Below are 19,533 nucleotides of genomic sequence, written 5' to 3' on the forward strand. Positions count from 1 at the left end.
CTCTCCTCCACCCACCGCTAGAGCTAACAAGCCGTCAATAAAAGTGCAAGCAGCTGTTCTCTCTCTCTCTCTCTCTCTCTCTCTCTCTCTCTCTCTCACCACCCCCACCGCTTCACCTTCTCCATTCAGCTAGCTCCGTGCTTACCCACATTGAGTGGTGCAAGTCCGCATGAAAGCAAACAGCTTGCAAAGTGGCTTCAAATGCATTTTTCAGCTACAGAGACTCATTTAAATGCGCACGCATGCAAAACGCACAAGGTTCGCAGTGGCAATCAACAACCAACTGACCTAGGCACGCACATAGATGCATACATACACACAGATGCATACATACACTCAGAAAAATGAGAAATAATTTATAGATAAAAGAGAAAAGTAAATTTTTAAAAATTAGAATGCAATCCCAATAATATTTATTTGATTATTTTTGAGATATATTTTATATTATTAAGAAATGCATTTCTAAAAAGTAGAAATGCAAGCCAACATTTTAGAAGAAAAAAAACAATTTACGCATTTTATTGTTTTAACTTTTATATTAGAGTTTGGCTGCCGTCTTAAATTAAATAAATATTCAAACTCAAATTGAGAAAAGAAAAACCCTGGATTTTCGAAAAACACTTTCTGAATATTCAGCAGAGTTAGCCTTGGCGCCAAAAGTAAATCGAATCTGCATCTTTTTCTCCGAGTGTATATAAATAGTATGTACACGCACTTGGATTGTCAGCTTCAGAGTGTGAGCTATCTTGGATGCAGACTCGCAGTCTGCTAACTACTCGTATCTGTCGCCCTGCACGAAATTACATAATTACCAACAATAAATTGTAATTACTGCCTTGAGATACATTTGCTCAGATAAACGGTTTTCCGTGTCTGTCGCTGGGCCAGACTCTGTTTGCTCTTGGAGTCGGTAAGTTTTTCTAGGTTTTCGTTGCTCGTTTCGCTTTTTTCTTTCATATTGTTGCTGATGTTGTTGTCGCTGTCGCTGTTGCTGTTGCTGTTGTTGTTGGTGTTGATGTTGGTGTTGGCCCGACATTGACTTTGGGCCGCCGCTCGCATAAATTACAGTGAGCAATTACAACAAACCATCGAAAATGTAAACAAACTTGGGGAATACGCACTCACAATTTGTGAACGCATTGGTGGCGCCCCTCCGGTGGCCCATCCGGTGGCAACATTACATGGCATCAGCGGGGAAGGGGGACAGACGAGGGCGGCACATCAGAAAAACAGCACACAAAACGTTTTTAAGTTCACAAAGTGCGTGCATAAATTGCGTTGCCTTAGGTAATTTATACTGATTTATGTTAGGACAGAGCTATATATATATATATATATATGTGTGTGTGTGTGTGTGTGTGTGCATATGTATACATGTGTGTGCCATGTAAAATCTGGGCTAAGCTTCTACAAGGTTGTTGGACTAAAGCTAAGCGTGAGTGGGGAGTACTCAAAGTTTTGCTTCTTTCATCTTCAACGGATGTGCATAAGACTTGAAAAATATGAAATGTATATTGGCTAAAGGCTAACGAACAATTAAGTGAGAATGTTCTGCTCGAGAGAGCTCGACTATTAGCACATATGCACACACACACACTCACACACACACACACACAACACCTTGTGTAGTTTATCAATATAATATGTATATATATATATATATTTTTTATATATATTCACTTTTGCAAACGGTAATCGATTCTTATCGATATTAAAGAAACAAGAAAGTTATCGAAAAAATTAAATAAACTTATAATCAAATGGTTAAGTCCTCGGCTCTCGGCATCACTGAGGAGCTGACAGAATTGATTACATTGGCTGATCAGGAATATATACGCAGTATTTTCCTTCTGTCTGTATGTAACAACTCTGGCTAATGTGACTTTGACATTACTCCTCTAAATATATTTATACTAGGTTTCAAGATCTAATAATTAAGTATATATTCATCTGTTCTTTTAAGATATTAAGGCGAATTTGAGCAGGGATCGTCTGTGTTTGGTTGAACGAATGATTTCATTTAAGAACTCAATGAAAATGCTGAGCGCTCTTGCAATTTGCAACTGGGTTAAAGCCGTCCTAAACATTTTTTGAATCTCTTTCAATATTCATTCAATTTCCATGGACAAAGACAGAGCCTTGAAAAATCGATTGACTTTCTTTTTGTGTCCATTTCTAGCTAACCTCAATCGAAATGAATCTTGAGTGCTGTCCGGTCGAGCACACACAAATCAATGTCGTATGCCAAGCTGGCCTGGCTGTGACCTTTACAGTGATATCCAATAAGCAATTCCCCAATCAGTGACAACGACAACAACAACAACAACAACAGCAGCAACAGTGACAATAACAATATGATGTGACAAATTAAGCTGCCCATAAATTGCAACTGAAATTAAATAATAATTGAGGCAAAATGGACGATTTGATTGCAGACAAAAATCTATAACATCTGCATCTCTTTCTCTCTCACACTGATGTTCTTTATTATTGAAATAAAAAGCAATTTCAATAAATAAACAATTTGGGTCAGTGCATTCAAAAAACTCGGCAAACTAATGACATCATCAGAAGCAAATCTGAAATTGTTAACGTTGTTATTGAAATTGTCCGTTTGAAACTGCAACTGGCAAACGCGTATTCAAATTTGATTAGACACGCTTTCAACGGGGATTGAGGGATCGGGGGTGGATAGGTTGTCCTAACCAAGTGTAGCTCATTAAGGTCACAATCCCGGGTCGCTCTCATTTATTATGACCATATAATCTAGCCGACAGAAATATTAAAAAAAAAAAAAAATACTCAGTCAGACCGTCAATTTGTTGAAAATTGTGGTTCGAAAAGCTTTTGGTGTATTATGCAAAAATTTGGTCAATTTTATAAAATGTTGATGGCTAACTAGTTCGGTCTTTTGTAAGCTGCATATTTAAGTTGTACAACATTTTAAACGCAAAGTGATTTGCATATTTAATAAGCAGCCAGCAACATTTACACAAAATCAAAGAAACACCATTGGAAAAAAATTGAAAAATGCTGGCTTTGACCAAATAAATTGTGTGCATTTTTTGCTCTTAAGTAAATGAATACAAAATATAAAATTCAAAATCAATCTAAAATAAAAGCTCACAACGTTTAGCGTAATTATATAATGTGCAAGCATGCAAACACATTTATTATCGGGCTCTGATTGTAAACAGCTCGGAATGAGAGGCGTGCATTTTTTATTGATAAACACGACGCAAAAATAATAAATGTATTTTTTCGATTATATTTGAAAATTTATTTCAAAGGTTAATTGGGTGCTGATGCGCATTGAGCTGCGTTCGAGGAAACAGCAGAGACATGAATCAGATAACGAGCTATTCGAAATAATTATTTTAATATTCAGTCTAGCACGGAAATTTACGTGTTTCCATTTCTATTTCGTATTCAAACTAATATTTATATACCCTGAACACATTGACAATGGGTATAATGGAAGCATCGCAGAACACTTAAAACATATTCATTATTATCCATCTCAGAGACTAGGAGACTAAGAACTAAAGACTTCAAATTTGGAATATTGTTCTTATCCTTCATTCAGTTATAATAATAATATATTAATAATGTTAATCGATAATGCCTGGCATAAGAATTGAGAGGCCTTCCATTCATGCACACTGATTTTTAATACGAAATTCGGCCTTAAAATTTAAATCAGATATTTAACAGCTGCGTTCAGGGTATCTCGTAGTCGACCTTACTCGACTGCAGCATCCTAACTTGTTTGCCATTAATTTTATATTGATCTTTGTCTTTTTTTTTTTTGAGATTGCAAAATGTTTTCAATTTGTTAATGACTTAACTGACTTTGCAAACGTGTATTATAATTAATATGAAGTCTTCGGAATTAAGTAAATGTTCAATTTAGCAAATCTCCTCAGTGAAACATTCGGATTTGTGTTTAATTACGCTCATTAATGATGCTTAAACTAATTGTTTATTTCCCATATCAATTAATGCTATAATCTCGATGCAAATGCAAATCATCCCGCCTGCATTAATGTCCTTTAATGTTCAACTGTGATAGCTTTGCCATTTAAGCCCAGTCACCCAGACACCCCATCCAGCCACGCCTTATTGTGCTGATGTATTTATGGCTGTTGGTAATTTGTTCTTCTTTTGCATATGCCCCTAAGTCCGTAAGTCAAATCGATGGGAGCCAAGCACCGCTGTGGCTATTTATTTATTTATTTATTATCGCAATGAGCCAGTCCTGGGGCTATTTCCTATTCCCTTTCATATACCAAATGCTCCTCCGTTCATTTCCTCGCCTCATTTAATTTCGCCACCGCTCAGACCACACACATCGCCTTCTAGCTGGGATTTTCCTTCGTTTTTTCTGTTTTTTTTTTTTGCTGGCACTATTAGTTGTTCCATAGTCTTTTTATTTTGTGCTGCCTAGTCCAGACTACTCCATTATGCGCGTCCATTATGCCTCTGTTTGCCTTGATAATGTTCCATGTTCCATGTACTGTGTTGAGGGTCCGAGTCTGCCTGGTCTGGTCTGGTCTGGTCTGGTGATGCCATTGTCAGCTTTTGCCAGCCGACTGCCCTTTTGCCTTTTTGTCATTTCAGTTTTGTTGATTTTGCAAAAAAATACAAGAAAGAACAAAATATATATTTGCCACCTCCTCAGCTGCCTAGTTGCGTAGTCAAACGCAACCGGCAACGCCTCCGCCTCCGCCCCCGCCCCCGCCTTCGACGATGGGGCCAATGTAAATAATTTATTTATGGTCTTGTTTGTTTACTTCGTTGCGAGGCTGCACCCAGCTCATCTTTGTGCTGCGTCTTGTTTGTCTAGTGCTTAGAACTTGCCGGTTTCGGCAACCCAAAGCTCTTAGTGGGCATGGCTCTCCCTTCTTCACCTCCAGCTTTGCCTCATCCACCTCCCCTAGACCTGATACGTGTGGCAGTCACATTCACTTTATAAATAAGATATCAATTGATTTTGTGCAGAAGTAAGTTAAGAACTGTTGCCTTTGACAATATTTACAGCCCTTAAGGCGATTAACAACGATTCCATTTCAGTACTCATGTAAATATCTTCAATTTAAATGAAATGGAAGCATTCACTTTATCTTGTATCAACAGCAAAATGACATAAATATTATTACAGTTGCCCGGGAACAGAATCTCTGAGTCTTATTTAAAAGAAATAAGACTCAAATATGATTCTCCAATGTTATTAATTTTATCTTCATACTCGTATTTCGCATTAGCTCAAATTCATATATATTTTTTGTTTAGCTTTTTGTTTATTATTGTGGATTGCGATTCTGGTTTCTATTACCATAAATCTAATTTTGTTTTACATAAATTTGTAAGAGAATATAGTTGCCATATAATCATTTGCAATTACAATTTGATTACAACGCAACAAATCCAACCGAATCATGCTATTATTATTCCATATATATATATATTATGTACAGATACTATCTATGAGACATTTGTGGTATCATGGTAGTTATTCAAAACACATTTATTTGCTTGTATATTCTGAATCAGATCAATCTTTTCAATGTATCGATGCCAGCAGCTCAAAAAGAACAGTTTTCAGTTAACTTCACGTCTGGTCCTCAATCCGCATATCTCTGAGGTCACATCAGTTGGAAACTTGAAATTGCTTAAACCGATGAATCATTCAGCGATTATATGGTTTGGCCACAGAGCATGGCAATTATGCAATTTTCTACAGACCGAAAACACTTGTCGCAGCTCAATGCGCAGGTATTTTCGGTACGATAGGTGTATATTTATATATATAAATATATATAGACGTATCTGATGATTCACACGCTTCAGGTATTTGAATATGTAGCAAATTGTGCGATGCGACGCCAAGGGGCAACTGGCCAACTGAGTCAACGTATCTCCAGTTGCACAAACTGAGCAGGCAGATTTGGTAACAGATACGGGCTAAGCACGATAAGCAAATCAAAGCAGAAAGTTTACATTTGAAACAATAAAATCTGGCTTCGACTTGCTCTGTGCTGTGCCTCGGCTTACAGGCATTTGTATCAGACACACACAAATAGCATCAAATCTGCAGATGGAGACCGCACATGACTGTGAAGCAGAAGCCGGAGGGGCAACTAGACATCAAAAGGCACTGAGAATGCCGCCAAACTCGACACTACGTATGTAGCTGTAGTTACAGTACTATATCTCAGTCTCAGTCTCAGTCCCAGTCTCAGTCTCAGTGTCGGTATCTCTGTATCTTCAGCCAGCTAACTGTAATTGTATCTAACAGCTTCAACTGACAGGCCCGGCCAAGAAGCGACTCAGACGACAACAGCCTGGCAACTTGTCTTGCTTTTTATGGCCAATACCAGCAACAACAACAACAACTACAACAACTACAACAACAGCAACAATAGAAACGCGTGCGGCTTTCCAGTGCCACAAGATAGTCACTGGAGGAGGCGTCGCATCGTTTCGAGTTTGGGGCCACCCAAACATGGTCAGCAAAGCGCCACCAAATTGACTACTTGCCCCGCATTGCTCCGCGATCAGCTCACAGATACTTTTCTCCCCAGTTGGCTGCTCTGCTTTGCCATTGAATTATTGTTCGAAATCAAAAACTAACCATTATTTACCAACAGAGGAGTGCCAAACGAAACCCAACTTGAACTAGCAAAAAAACAATGCAACGGACGAGTAGCAAGAGATGAGCTTGAGATTTAGTGATGAAATCGACGCAGAAAACCCGAAAAGCAGAGAATCACTATATTCCTGAAGACAATTTGATTTCACATTTTAATTACCTGATTTCTTCTACTTAAATAAAGCTCAAATCAACTCGCAATGGATGTGAGGTGGTCTAGGAAAAGTAATATAAATATCATTAAATGAAAAATAAACCGTTTAAGTCTTCAAAAAATTGAATTGATAGATGAAGTGAATTAAAGAGGTGTTGAAGCTTAATTAAGGTTTGCTTGAAATTCAATCAATTATGTTCATGCGGGACTTAATATTGAGTTGTCTTTATATTAAACTATTTCCTACTAATGTAAGTAAATTAGGCTAGAATCATGGCTTTGAAAAGTGTAAGTATTTATTTTAATCTGTATTTAATAACGCAAACCGTGAATGCAAAAGATGTGCAAGTTCAGCTGGCTTACCCCTCTTATTTGCGAAACTAATTGAACAACCGCCTCAGATTAAAGCGGTGGCCCATGAAAGTTGTATTGAAAGGCGGGCGACAAAAACAGAGACTCAGCGACAGATACCGATACAAAAACAGATATAGATGCAGAGAGCCAGAGCCAGAGTCGGAGTCACAGACACAGCCAAGTCAACAACAAGTACAACAACAAATAACTTGGCAAGGGGCCGCAGCACAATTGACTGGCAAACTGGAGCTATGCATCCTGTCCACTCCCCTCATCCCCTGGCTCAACCCTCCTCCTGCTCATTGCCAGTGCAAATAATAACTTATGTGGAGTGTCAGGCCAAAAAGCCGTAAGCGCTACGGGAAATATTTTCAATGTGTGCTTTTCCTGCCACATACTGCTGCAGTGTGTGTGCTCCAGTAGTTGTATTCACTGTACTATCCAATGCAAATAAAAAGTCCATGCAGTGTTGTTGCTATAGTTCTTGTTATTCCTATATCCGTTTGGCTTTTTTTGCTTTCTTGTTGCCTCAACTCGCTTTCCTCCGTAGCTGCTACGAAATAGTATCTCAGTATTTTTGCAATATTTCAGCATGCTGGCGCGTATCTGCTGGATGCCTGTCTGTGGCTTTCTTTTGGGGCCGTTGCTATTGAACTATTCTGCAACGCACGTAATTTAACCCAAACAATCTCACCTCCTCCTCATCTGCTGCCCAGAAGCGACTCCATTCTTCTGCTACCAACAACTTTCGACTACCAATTTTCGCCTTTCGACCCCCAATCGAAAATTTGTTAATGAAAGGGAATTCTCTCTGGCAGTAACTGAATCCTGGGTCAGAAGTTTAGCCAACAGCGAAGTGCCGGTTATTAGAAGGAAATAAGTAGAACGAGGCAGACAAAACATCAAAAAATAAAAATAATACCAAAACTCTGAACAGCTTTTTGTGGTCAGTTCGGTTGCATTTGCTAATGTAAATTGTTGTGAGTTTGAAATAGTTTTGAAGCTAAATGTTGTGGAAATTCCACTGACAGAATTGCATGCAAAAGTTGTTTTATTGTTTTGGCATTGCAGGAAATTCATTTCAAATGCGAGTTTCATAAAATAGTGGGCAATAATTCAGATATTTAATTAGAAATGGTACACCATTGGTCCACAGCAAAAAAATCATTTGTAAACATTATTTAGGTTTGCAGCGATTTATCACTTTAAAAAGTAAGTGAAAACTCACCAAATATTTCAAGTCAGTTATAAACAACTACAGCTGCTATCGTAAACTATTTCAAGTTAAAGCCATAACTTCAAATAGAAACTGGCCACAAATGCAAAAGCCATGCCCTAAGACGCCTCTAGCACATTCGACTATTGGCATCATAAATACGAAACCCCAAAAACACACAAGCTCTCTCTGGCATGTTCGTGAACCAACCCAAAAGCAATTAAACTTTAAAGTCACAACAAAAACAACAACATTCGAACTGAGCAGCAAATGGACACTAGACAGTTAACCGGGACACAAGCTGCAACTATCTCCGAGGAGACGAGGGGCAGGGGTTGAAATGGATGACCAACACGTGCTAAGCTCATTAGATGCTTTGATTTCTCAAGTCTTAGCCGAACGTTGGGAAGCTTTGGGATCGACCGGAAAAGCCCGGCAAAGGGACATAAATTCTGGCAACAAACTAATAACCAATAAAATTTCTTAAGCCGTCTAAGCTCATAAGTGCTATTTTAAAATACATGCAGCAACAAATGCTGGGTGGATGGGGCCAAAGGGTAAAAGTTGGACTTGCGGTCACTTGTTCGGCATTTTAAATATACATACGTATGTCTCTATATATACTTATGTGTATAGATTATATTAAAGTGGCCCAGGAAACCGTTCAAGTTGAAAAGCTCTCTTAATAAGCATTGGCCCGGGGTCTGCAGCTGGGGTTGGGCTGGGGCTGCTCTTAACTCGCAGTGCCAACAAGTGGCCGGAGTCGGGGCACTGGCTACGGATGAGCACTGACAGTGAGAGGAGCGAGCGGAGCCACTTCACTTGATGTTTGAGTGAATGGAGTCCAAAGATGAGCAGCAGCAGCAGACGTCAGACCAAGACCAATGATTGGCAGTCCCATACCCCCAACTGAAGACCGGCTGTAAAATAGAGCAGGGCCAGCAACAGCAACAGCAACTTCACCAACCACAAACTGCAACGGCAACAGTTGTTCTGTCAGTCAGTCGCTCTGCCTTGCGGTAGTCTCACTATGATGGTCTTGAGCGAGGGTCGCTCCAAAAGTACACGCAGGCTTGAGTAAAGGGTTTTGGTGTATAGTCCCACCATTAATACAAAATGGAATAAATAAATAAAGTTAAATAATTTGAAATATAATATTTAGAATACTAAGAACCATTTTTTCAAAATTATCAATTCTTTTCATATTTTAATTAAAATTCCAAGAGCATTAAAATTTAATTTTATTTATATTTTATTTTACTTGTTATATTTTTCTGTGTCGACTGATATTAGTTAATATTAAATACAAAAATATAAATAATTTTAATTGTGTGGATTTTTTGATGATATCTTTATTACAATTTATTGTATATAATATTTTATTTTTTATTATTGGTCTGACTGGGTAGCTCCAAAAACATGTTTTATGTTTATTCATCTACTTTCAAGTGCAATTAACTCAATCTAACTTTTAACTAAAGAGACACTTTTTGATCAGACCGCTTTTCGATAATTAATATTATTGTTAAACAATTAATAATTAAAATGATATCCATTCTTAATTTGCTTCTTTAAACAATTATGCTCTAAGCTCCATTGGTATTCACAATTTATAAAACCATTTTTTGTGTTCAATAATTCGCCACTTGTTATCTCATCATTTGCTTGAGCTACCTGTGCTCGAAGGTTGCCTCACGGCAACTGACAGGCAACTGCAACAGTGTTGAACTTTTAATTTGATGAATGATATACATTTGTCTCGAGTGCAGGCCACAGCTTGCCGTAGCCACCGCACCACATTCACAACCACAACCACAACCACAATCACAGAGACAGCCACAGCCACAAGAAAGTCGAGTAATTGTTGTGTGGATCGCAGCTGAGCGAAGATCTCTGCACCGCTGGCATATTTACACAGTCGCAGAGCCACAGCCGATGGGGGCACAGAGTGGAGTGAAGTGCTGTCTCCTCCTCCTCCTCCTCCCCCATCCCACCCCCCTTGCTCTTTGAGGATGACACATGCGTTGTGTTATGTATGTGCTGAGATCTGTTGAGATCTCGGCCTGCTGCTCCGTGGTATATAATTTTGCTTAGCTGCAATTATGAGATGTTGCGGCTGATCTTGAATCTGCTGCTGAGGCAAGAGAAAAAAACCAGCACAGCCGGCACCGGAAGCTTTGTATTCGTCTTCATCTCTTTTTCTTTTTCTTTTTTCTTTTTTCTTTTTGCTGTTGTGCAGCTCTCGAAACTTGTTCTTACGGTTATCTGTTGGTTTTGCAAGTGCCTCGAGTGCAACACATCAGTCTGCGTTGTCTCAGAGTCTGGCATGCCAGCACATAGCATCCTTAATTATGACAATCAGCGCTGCTTGATGTTCATTTCTTGGCCCCAGCCCCTTCCCCTCCTCTCTCGCTCTCTCTTTTCGGGATATGTGCGCTGCTGATCCAGATCGGTTGCAATATTTATATATATATATATTGTGGTTGGTTGGCATGGAGGCAATCACGCGATCGCTGCCTGGTTAGTTAGAACGATCTGGCACAGTTTACGGCGAAACGCATCGGAATGCTGTGCTGGGGGTTGATTCTCGTTTTGGGGACAAGGCATAAGGTGTACAAGGATTATCATCTCGTAGAGTTTATACATATATATATATATATATATATTAATGCATACATCGGAACATCGTAGCGTGAGAGCGCGAGCGCTGGGAGACAAATTGCTGAAAGTCTCACTGGGTGGCATCTTCGAAATCAGGATCAGGTCCAAGGGGCGGTTGAGCGATTTAAGCGTAGCTTAAGACTTAAATGTATTTCTTCAAGACGATAAGCTGCGATTGGCTAAAAATTAAAAACATCTTCGGCTGTAGATAATTTGTTATCTCTCATCAACAATTGGCAAATCAGAAACGAATTTTGAATAGAAAATAATTGAGAATTAGTATGGGAAATGAGTTAGCTATCTTATAAAGTGATCTTCTACTTGAGTGCTTCGATAATCGATGGACAGACCACGTACACGTTTTCCTAGAAGCTATTGGACATAACTTTCGCTGCAGATCGAACCAAACCCTATTCACCACCCCAACAAGACACACCCAAAAGCAAAAGAGAGAGAGAGAAGAAAAACCGCAGGTGGCCCCTCGACAAAAGTCATGCGAATGCGGAGCGTTGATTGATTATAGGGTAGCCAGAGAAAAAATAAATACAATTAAAGGTTCAGCTTTCACCCAGAGGCAAGGCCAACTAATTACTTTCACTTGGCCAGAATTTCGAGCAGTCGAGCCGAGTTCAATCTTGCAAATAAGCAGCACTTACAAATCGAGCACGCAGCTATCTTCATTATTATCAACACCATCAGCCATCAGCCAACAGCCAACAGCCAACAGCATGGGGCCATAGGTTAATATGGCAATTAGCCAACAAGCTCAGAACCCCACAAAACAAATAAAACACAAATCCCAAGTACTTCTCCAGTCCAGCAAGAGAAAATGAGAAAGCCGGCCAGAAATCCAGAAAGCAGCAGCAGCCTCTGCTCTCTGACAGAGACAGAGACAGAGACCGGCAATTAACAAATCGCAGAAATGACAGGCTAAACTCTATTGCTCATAACTTTCAAATGTGATTAAGGTCGACGAGCTGCCAGCCAAGAAAAGAAGAAATGAGATGGAATACATAATAAAATCAAAATAGGCATCCAAAAGTAAATCGACAGGTTCTAAGCGCAATAACCAATGATTATGTTGTTTCATCGGGCTGATGGCTGATGTGGGCTAAGAAAACAATCAAAATGCGCGTTGGCCAACTCTCAGCTCAGCTCTGGCCCAAAACACACACAGCCAAATAGCCCATGGGCCTGGGGTTGGCCAGAACGGATGCTGGACCACAACAAACAGGCAGCAAGAAAGTCTTAACAAAGTCTCTGGCTACGAATTTCAACAGGTTCACGCCTCTATCGTCAAACAAAGAACAACAAAACGAACTGAATAAAAACCAAAATCTGTGCAACAACACATTAAAGTAATTTTCGAGCCGAATCACAGCAGAGCCAAAGCAATTGCTGCATGAGGGGGCAAGATATCGAAGCCAAAAGAAGCCGCCTCAAAACCAAACCAGCGTTGCCAATAAAATGAAAAACACTGAAAATGGAACTTTCCTCGGCACGCGGAAGACTAGATGCTCTTTAAATAACCAAATAACTGCTGATATATGCAATCAATTATTGATAATAATTATTTGTAAAAAAATAACTTGATTTCTAAATCAGACGTTGAGCATTTTCTTGCCAAAATCTAAAGAGAATAAAAATTAACAGCAGTTCATATTTAAAGTAAAGGAAGAGCTTTTTTTAAACTACAATTTAATTAATTTATTATTATTTTATTAAAATCAAATGCTGAATGACAATTGAAATGGAATCAATTATATATATATATTTTTTTTTTTGTGATTTATTATTAATTATTATTTATTTACCTATTATTATATTTTAATTAATTGATTTATTAAAGACAAGTAATATTAAGCTGATCAGCTGTTTTATTATCGAGTCAAGCGATAAGAACAACGGATATCCATAATGGAATCGCGAAATGTTCGGAATGTGAATGTAGGAAATGTTGGGCATAGTGAAAAACAGACTGTAAGACATAAGTTGTAGTATCAATTATCAATCGACCGATAGTTTCTATATGATATGGGAGTTCATTCCGTAAAAACTCCGACTTGAGTTGAGTTCTTTGAAATTTGCAGTAGCCTTGGCAAGGTAAGGGTATTTGAGACAGAACTGAAGTCAGCCGCCGCTCGACTTGTAAGTGGTACATCAAATTTGAACAGTTTTTCAAGTGTTTATGACGTTACATGTTGAGCCGATGCGACGTGTTGCGAGAGGAGTGCGAGTGTCCGTGTGTGTGTGTGTGTGGGGAGGAGGAACGGAGGCAACTGAGACAACGGAGGCTTTTTGGATTGGTGTGATTATCGCAAGTAAACTACCTCTCAGTGTGGGTCTGTGGCTCTGTGCCGGTCTCTGGCTGCATCGACAGCCGCTGCCGGTTTTTTTTCGGTTCGTTCGTTTTATGAAGATGAATTTCTTTTTTATTCGAGATTTAAACTCAGCCCACAGCTGCCACAACACAGCAGAGACAAGGCACACACACCGGTCTGCTCTCTGTTGCTGAATTTTACAAGCTCGGCGCTGCTGGAGCTCCAATTACTTCACTCACTGTTGATTATTGTGTTGTATGTTGTAGTTTTATGAATTGTGCGAGTAGCTCAGCTGCTCTTGTTGTTGTTGTTGCCACAGAGATTCCTCAAAATCAGTGGATTGGTTGAATGCGTGCGCGGCTGATGTGTAGAAATTGGTAAATACAATATCAAATAATTAAGCCTTTTTGGGATTTTTTTTTTTTGATCTTATAATTAAATAAAATATAAGTAATTTTTTTATTGAAAAAGCAAACATATAAAATTGTTTTGTTTTTAAATTATTTTTTCTGTGTGGACTGATATTTTTGCTCATTTTTTGCATTACAACTTCATTAATTTATTTAAGTAACAAAAGTGGTTCAGCCAAGTAAATATACATTTTAATATTAACTATATTTTTTTTTACAAAATAAAATCTAGTTCTATCAACAGGATTCCATTTTTTATAATTCATCTGATAATTAACATTAAGTTGTATCCAATAAAAGGAAAGATTTTATAGGAATCTCTGTTTTTGATTTAGTCTGGTTTACATATTTAAATTGACTGATAAATGATATATCTATAATTATTATGATTGTCTCATTTAGAATTTGAAATTAATTATTCACTCTTATATTTTTATATATATATATTAATATATTAAATAAAAAATCACTGCAACCCAAGCTCAAACCATTTCATGTATCTTTCTCGTTTTCTATACGAGTTTCACCTGCGTTAATCCCCTTGGCATAAGAAGCAATTCAAACGTTGGCTATCAGCATTTTTGGCTTTTCCTTCAACCTTCGCCTTTCAACACATTTGTAAGCTGATGTGAAAACCAATCTAAATAGTTGAAAAGCGATGAACGAGAAGAAGAAGATGATGACGATGATGATGATGATGATGAAATACAACAAAAAACTCAACAAGTGCCACTCAGCATAACAATAATCTGAAGCGTAGCCCCCGGGTCGCACCTGTTGCTACCTTTTGGGCTAATGAGACGGACTTGGGCTTAGCACAATGACACTATTTACATAGTGGCCACATCATATCCGTATCCGTCATATATATCTAGCATCTATATATATATATTATTTTCAATAAGCCGCAACGCATTTGCCATATCTTTGGTGGCAATCTGGCGGCGAGTTCTAACCTGTGTGGCATAAATCACGAGTGGAAACCAGTTTCCCAGTTTGAGTTTCTGATCTAGCGCAAGAGATCTACGCGCATAAATTCAAATTAGATAAAAATAAACTTTTACCAGCCAGGTGATTTAGTACTTGAACCAAAAATATAGCAACAACAACAACAACAGACAACAAACAACAGACAACAGGCAACAAACAACAGGCAACAAACAACGTGTCGCAGGTGTTCCTCGATGCCAACTCGAGAAAAAAAGTGAAACAAGTTTTCTAGATTTATTCTCAAGTTGTATTTTTGCCCACTTTACTGCGACTTGACATGTTTGCCTGCTAATTTCATGTTATTTATGCGGCCGTTGCGCATTTCTTGCCCCAAGTGGCAGAGACAAACAATGGAGAGCTTAACACTCGCTGGCCAGGGAGGGACGCGGGAAGGCGAGGCTGGGGTCTGGGTGGGGTCTTCAGCTGGTATTAGCTGGCCCCAAGTTCGGCGACTTGAGCCTATTGTTTGTCTGACAAAATGACAATTACATGTCGGGAATTTCAATGAAAATTATTAAAACAAATATTTGCGTGCTAAACAAATTGCCTGTCAAGGCTTTACCAAAGCTGTGTGTATATATTTCAATGATGGTGTGCGTGAGTGTGTGTGTGTGTGTGCGTGTGCGTGTGTGTGTGTGAACACTCGATGTTGATATTGATACAGCTGATACGGAGTCAAACTTGATTTAAAGTTCAAAACGCTTTAAAGAGATCTCTGATCTCTCGTGCCAAATACAAAAATGTCTGCCAAATTCCAATTTGATTGTACAATAATCTGGGGCTTGGTTGTGCAAGTGATTTATTCATTTGCCAAACTCATTTGAGCCACCTTCACTCGTCTGTCTGTAGCTGGCAGCTAGGCCAAATTCAAAGATAAACAACCCAACAGCGGCTCTTTTTGTGCAATCCAAACTTCAATTTCGACTTGCAACAGACTCATGTGAAAATTCACACTGCCATCGTGTGGCAAACGGCAAGCGCAACAATTGACAAAGGCCCTAGGCCCTGGGCCTGTGTTGGGAGCGAATTGCCTGGGATGGCACTTCATTAAATAGACGCCGCGGCGCTTTTCCGAGCTGCTGCCACGCCCCCCGCATTATACACACTGTGGCACACTGAACTCAACTCTCAACAGTCAAGCGACTGCTTATTTTTCACACATGCTCGCCAACAACAACAACAGCAACAACAATAACAACAAACAGCAAAGGAAATAAGCAAAAACGACAACAACAACAACAACAACAGCAAAAAGGCAGAAATGTAAGAAATATTTTTCCCCCTTTTTTGTTGTTTTTTTTTGTTTGGTTTTTTATGCGCAGTGTTGTTTATGATGACAATTTTTTCGTTGACGACGCCGACATGTGGCCATAAGGTTGTCGGTAAATAACAAACAGGCGTCGACTCGGAGGCTGCATGTGGGGAAAGGTGGGCGTGGTGCCCAACTCCCACAAGGGTTGCCAGCCACAAAAAAAGAGGCCTCAAATTTCGTTGGCATTTTCGTTCAGCGGATCTGGGTGCTGCCACATGTTGTAGCGCTCTCCGTTGCATGCAAAAAAAAAAAGAAAAAAAAAGTATCTCAAGCATTGCAGTCAACGTTTGCATCTGAAAGATTCGATTTCCATGCGCTGCCAAATTCAAATTCAAATTCAACTGAATCTCGCAATGTCTTTCAGCTGTTTCGCTGAATTTCAAATTATGCCTAATTGAGCTCAACATTTTGTGCATTATGGAAATTGTTTTCTCCTATATGCATTTTCGAAAACGAAAATCGCTTATTGTTGCGTTATTATTACATTATTACTGTATTTTTCTTCTTTTTTTTTTGTATAATGAGCTTGGCATTTGAATGTCTGAGCTCAGCTTAAAAATAAATGCGACTTTTTCTTTGCCATAAATTATCTTTGTACTTAGCCGTTACCCACGACGAATTTTATTTAATGTGAAACCAGTTTTATTGTCAAAAAAAAATAAAATAAAAATAAATAACAAATTATGATAATAATAATAAATGATATGGACGACCTTGAAATGTGTGACTGTAATTAAGGATTAGTCATAGCCAAAATTGCTTGGCCTTTGAAATTTAATTTGAAATAATGTTCTACGAGCAGGTTGAGTTCGTTATGAAATAATTATATTTGTAACTCATTTATTTATTTTGCAGTTGATTATCGGATGGAGTGAAATTCTTTGCTGACTTGCTTGGCTATTTTTAAATTTTAATCACATCGTTAACTCAAGTTCCGTCAGCAATTATAATTTAATTACCACTGGAGAAGTAATTAAACATGTCTTACAATTCATTAGCTGTACGACTTCGATCTCAACACCAATTTTATTTCATTTTTATCAAAATATTTACATTATTTTGCCATGTTTGGCACACTGCTGCCATATAACTTGACTTCCAATTGACCCAACACATAACATGATGTTCAGAAACTTACCCAAACAGTTTTTGAGACTCTCAAAAACAAGCATATATATATTCAAGTATATATATACGAATCCACTCGACGACTAATCCACACACACAATTTGGTCGGCATATAATCTGTAATGAAGAGCAGACGTATAAATTTAATATGTTTCCACATAAATTTTCCAGCAGCACTTAAAAGCAAAGTCGAAATCGCTGAAGCCAAACACTAAATAAAACTATCTAAAAATATTTCCAATTAAAAATAATGGAAAAAAATGCTGCTACTGGAAAATGTTTTGTCATCTGTGTTCGAATTGAAGTAAGCAAAGGATTGACAATGTAATTTAATACTAAGCGAGAACTTAAACTAAGTGAAAATTAATAGCTGGCTGACACTGAAACGGAGACAGAGACAGAGACAGACAGAGACAGAGACAGACAGAGGCGTAGACAGAGAAACAGACACAGAAGAAATTTGAACAACTTTCACTTGAAATTTGTTGAAACAAGAAACTTGAAATGACTTTTTGAACTGTGAACCGAATGAGAGGAGCTGCTTTCAGTTGACTTGACTTCGAGTTGGGTTGAGTTAGGATGAGTTCGCTTGGACTGACTTGAGGCATCATAAATATAAATAATATACATATTTCGAAGTGTGTACATTTCCCTCCCTTCCCCCTCTCTCTCTCTCTCTCTCCCTCTCTCGGTGTATAACTGACACGCTGTTTGTTTGGGGAGGGGTGTTGCCGCCTGCATGCCACAGCAATTTGTGTGTGACTGTGCCACAGCGACAACATTTTGACACACTTAAGTGTTAGACAGCCAGCATCATCAGCTTCTCCATGATGATCACAGTACAAGTTGTCAAGAGGGTCTCGGCGATAAATTTGGAAATTATGAACATAATTCTTCATTAGTCCACGCATTCGATAATGGAACTGAAGAGGCGTCCAAACGTGCCGCAACGAGAGTGAAAGATAGACAACCCCTCTCCCCCACCATACCCCCCTCTCTCTCTCTCTATCTATCTCTTCACAAAAAAATCAACCCACACTCGCTTTCATCGGTGGTGCTAGTGATAAATTGGCGAATTACGCATTCGACTTGGGGATTATTTCCATTTTTGCACGTGGGCGTTTAACGAAAGTCCGAAAGTTACGCCCATTTTCCCTCAGTATATCAGCAATGCAAACCAAAAAAAAATAAAAAAAATACAGAAAACCCACTTGCAGAGATAAGCGATAACAAGAGAGCTGGTCCCATTGATGGAGCGGCGATTGTTTGGCATTTAAATTGAAATAACGTGATTTTTGTGGTCCACTGGGCATAGGTCCGCATGCCGTCAGCGGTTAGCGGGGGAGGGGCACCAAAACCACTGGCATAGATTTTTCCAAACTATTTTCGACTATTGTTTTGCGGTTTTGCACAGATTTCGCTTAGCTTGTGCGTGCCCGATTTTATTTTATATTTTTGTTTAGGCATGAATGAGTTGAACGCATACTTTTCTCTCGTTATGTGTGTGTTTGTATGTGTGTTTGTATGATGGGTGGGTGTGCCTATTATGTGGCCTTGTGTGTATGGTTCATGGCGTGCACGAGACTATATTGACAATCGAATTGTTTCAAATGTTGCTCATAAAATATAAATGTAGTTTTTTAAAATAATTTATTTAAAATAAAAAATTACAAAAATAAAAAAAGACTTTCTTGCCTCTCCCCGACGGGGAATTGAACCCCGGTCTCCCGCGTGACAGGCGGGGATACTAACCACTATACTATCGAGGACGTTGAATACGGTGTGCCAAACTACCGTCTTATAGCGCTGCAAAAAACAACAAAAAAGATAAGAATTGAAATACAAGAGTGTTAGTAATTGATTAATCACACGAATAATGGGAAGTTGTGTGAGTGTGTGTATATAAATAGCACCACAGCAGAATGAAGCTTTGCATAAGTTTTTGGCATCTGATAACGGCGCATTTATGCGAACTCACGTGTGCTTTTTTATTATGCGTTGTCATTGGCTAAAGTTATGTTTATGAACGGTTATAATTTTGGTCTAATATTTTCACAGCGGCAAAGCTCAAAAGCAATATCACTTTTTTTTTGTATAGCATCCGCTTCGATTTATTGTCAGCGGAAGCATTCGAATATATTTAAAGATACAATTGCGAAAAAAATAATAGCACCACCTTCACAAGAAATATGTTCAAATGCGTGTTTATTGAATTTGAGTCTATGGAATTTATGAATACGTTTTCAGAAGTTGAAGAAGTCTTAAGAAAGGGGAGACAAAAAAAAAAAATTATATTATTCACCGTTCTCAATGTATTTTAACAAAATGTATGAAA

General features: G+C 38.5%; 1 protein-coding gene and 1 non-coding gene across 2 annotated transcripts in view; both read right to left on the reverse strand.

Annotated features, from left to right (window-relative positions):
* Positions 1-17,285, reverse strand: part of LOC6558899 (leucine-rich repeat and immunoglobulin-like domain containing-NOGO receptor-interacting protein 4) — a 36,852-nt gene extending 19,567 nt beyond the window's left edge. The window contains 1 exon segment of the mRNA XM_032743496.2: positions 17,209-17,285. The gene's annotated coding sequence lies outside the window, so the exon portion shown is untranslated.
* Positions 17,286-18,895: 1,610 nt separating this feature from the next.
* Trnad-guc lies at positions 18,896-18,967 on the reverse strand. The gene has a single exon. It is a non-coding gene; the product is annotated as a tRNA-Asp (tRNA).
* Between the last annotated feature and the right edge of the window lie 566 nt (positions 18,968-19,533).

The sequence above is a fragment of the Drosophila grimshawi genome, unplaced genomic scaffold (genome assembly GCF_018153295.1).
Source record: "Drosophila grimshawi isolate 15287-2541.00 unplaced genomic scaffold, ASM1815329v1 contig_44, whole genome shotgun sequence".
Taxonomy (NCBI): domain Eukaryota; kingdom Metazoa; phylum Arthropoda; class Insecta; order Diptera; family Drosophilidae; genus Drosophila; species Drosophila grimshawi.